We start from the raw sequence: 3,106 nt of genomic DNA on the forward strand, positions 1-3,106 counted from the left end.
TGTCCAAACAGGACCCCGACTGTGTGCCATGAGCTCTCTCTGACATCACTGGGCCTTCTGGACGTCACCTCCTCTTCTCTGGTTCTGATTATGACCTGCCTGGGGTGGCCAGGACACTCTGCCGTCATTCTGGTCAGGAATGCTCTCCAGTCCTAGGACCCAAATAAAGCTAATTAAGAGAGACTGACATTTTTCCTTTCGACAGTCCCCCACAAGATTTAAAACACCCGTTATGCCAAATGTGGACAGGGACGGGAGGGCTCGCATCTGGCTATGGGAGTGGAAGACACCGACCGCTTTGGAAAAGAGCTTGACAGTTTTGTAAAATTAAACATGCACCCACTGTTTGAGGCAGATGTTCCACCCAGGCATTTACTCGGGAGAACTGAAAACTGGCGTCCATAGGAAGAGACGTATGGAATAGCTGCTTTATCTGTCACAGAGAAAACCGTGGAAACAACCCCAAGTCCACGAGCAAGCTGTTGTGATCAGTGCGTAAGCTGGTAGAGTACCACTCAGCAGTAGAGAGAAAGGATCTGCTGAATCCCGCATTGTGGACGGATCTCAGAAGCATAGTGTTGAAAGGAAGAGCCACATAAAAGATACTGATTCCATTTATACGAGGGCATGACTGGTCTTTAGGGACAGAAATCAGAACAGAGGTTATGTTTTGGGTGGGGAGATTTGAAAGAGGAAAAGAATTTTCAGGAGTTACGAAAATGCCCTTCTTTGGGGTGGTGGTCAAATGAATGTAAACAGGAGGTAAACATTTAAGATCTATTGTATATAAAGTATGCTTCAATTAAAAGTGCCATTCAACAGCTGGGGAGGCTGAGGCAGGAGGAGTAAAAGTTCAAAGCCAGCCTCAGCAACTTGGAGAGACCCTGAGCAAACCAGCGAGACATTGTCTCTAAATAAAATGTAACAAAAGGGCTGTGGGTGTGGCTCAGTGGTTAAGCACCTCTGGGTTCAGTCCCGCATACCCACCAAAACAAACAAACAAAAAACAATCAAATCCTTTCACCCGTTAGCTTAAAATGCTTCAATATCTCTCTCTTTTTTTTTTTTTTTTTTTTTTTTTTTGAGACAGGGTCTCAACAAGTTTAGGGCCTCGATAAATTGCTGAGGCTGGCCTTGAACTTGAGATCCTCCTGCCTCAGCCTCCCAAGTCACTGGAGGTGTGCGCTACCACACCCAGCTCAATCACCCTTCCAGTCCTCCCTCCTCCACGAGGCCACCAGGTACAATAAAAAGCAGCCACAAGATTGTGGCTCAGTAGTAGAGCACTTGTGTAGCACATGTGAGGTACTGGGTTTGCTCCTCAGCACAGAATTTTAAAAATCATAAATAAATAAATAAATTAATTAATTAAAAGCAGCCATAGGAGCTCTGCTCACAGGCAAAAGGCCACCAAAGGGCCATGCTCTGCCAGGACAGGCATGAGAACATGGCAGAAATGTTACAAGAGACAGTGTAGCAAGGCCTACAGACCAACACAGGGCCAGTCAGATGGGAAGGACCTGAGGGCAAGACAGCTGCCTAGACGTGAAGACAGGCAAAATCCCAGCCACACAAGTTGCTCTACATGGACAAGGTGCTGGCCAGCCCTCAGACATCTACAGTCCCCAAAGGGAGAAGGATGGCCGTCCTGGGGGCCACGTCCTGCATAGCTGATGGAGAAGTGTCACTCACTCCACCCTGGCTACTCTGCAGCCATTGGGCAGGCCCTGTGTATCCTTGTGGATAGAAAATCCCACTTCAAGCGAGGTACAGTCTAGGGCCAATGCAGATCTAGTGCACCGCACAGTCACTGAAACAGTGGCCGGCCTCCTGGACCACCCCCACTGCTCCTGCTGACCAGTGGAACACTGAGTCTCGCTCCACTCCCAGCCAGACTCCAGAGGAAGTGTGGTATGCTCTGCTCCACAGATACCAACGAAGAGCACAAGTTGGTCCTTTCATTCCACATCACTTGGCTGATTCCACAAAAGTAAGCCTGACCCTCAATAGCAAGGGGTGAGGAACAGAGAATGACTGAGATGGCAGATGATTCCACCCTTTACTCTGTCCTTTCGGACACAACTCTGTGCAGGCCACCCATGGTGGGGCCCCCACTGCCCAGGAGAGAAGCTCCGCTATTGAGTTTCTAGACTTGTAGCAAACCATTTGCCATTTGAGGCTTACAGCAAATGATCCTATTTGTAGTTTCTAACCCTCTCCCTGCTTCCCCCCAAAAAAACTGTACATGAGTTTACAAACATATTAACATATAAATAATGAGAAAGGTTCTGGGGTGCCTCCCCGTTGTCTCTGCTGGACATCTAACACTGGAGGAGCACTTTCCCCACCAACGGCGTGTGCCATGGGGAGTCTCATGGTGGCTTTCCGGGCTTGCCACTGGATTCTTCGGCACCTCCAGGTTCAAGCGCCTGTCTGTCTCTGCTGTGCCAGGGAAGAGCCCAAAGCCACAGGCCTGCATCAGTGGCAGCTCTGCTGCCCGTCATCGCTCTGGCTCAAGCTCGTGCTGGAAGGGATGTTTCCTCTCCCAACAGTGCTTCTTGTGGGCAGGCCAGTCCTTCTGCTGACACTGGGAGCCACAGTACCGGGCCACCTGGCAGCGCCCACAGATGTTGAACTCCCAGAGCTGCTTCTCCTCAGTCACTGTGCGGGGAGGGTGATGACGCTCAGTAGGTACAGGAGTTCCCCTCCTCTTCCACCACATCCCCATTGGCACTGTAGTACCGGGTCACATTCAGGACAGGGAACTGTTCTTCTATGGGGTCCGTGGGAAGCTGCTGGACTGCGAGCCAATACAAGCTTTGCTCCCTCTGTTTGCTGGAGGTCTCTTCAGCTTTGGGCCGCCAGCCCCGAGGCACCAGCTGCAGGTTGTCCAGGCGGTTGTCCACAGTCACAGCACTGAGGTGTGCTACCTGGAAACCCGGAGCCACGCTGCCCCGTGCCTCTCCCACAGCAGCTCAGGAAGGAGCCTGCCTGATCCCCTTCCTTGGTTTTTGTCAAAGGTATATGCAAATATCTTAGCACCATTTCCATCTGCTTCTACTTCCATTCGGGCCTCAAAGGAGTAGCTCTCCACCAATGGGATGTC

General features: G+C 50.8%; 1 pseudogene across 1 annotated transcript; it reads right to left on the reverse strand.

The window, feature by feature from the left end:
* Positions 1-1,066: 1,066 nt before the first annotated feature.
* On the reverse strand, positions 1,067-3,106 carry LOC306643838 (zinc finger MYND domain-containing protein 19-like; annotated as a pseudogene). The gene has a single exon. The product of its transcript is annotated as a zinc finger MYND domain-containing protein 19-like (transcript).

The sequence above is a fragment of the Sciurus vulgaris genome, assembly GCF_902686455.1.
Source record: "Sciurus vulgaris genome assembly, chromosome: 14".
In the NCBI taxonomy this organism is placed as follows: Eukaryota; Metazoa; Chordata; class Mammalia; order Rodentia; family Sciuridae; genus Sciurus; species Sciurus vulgaris.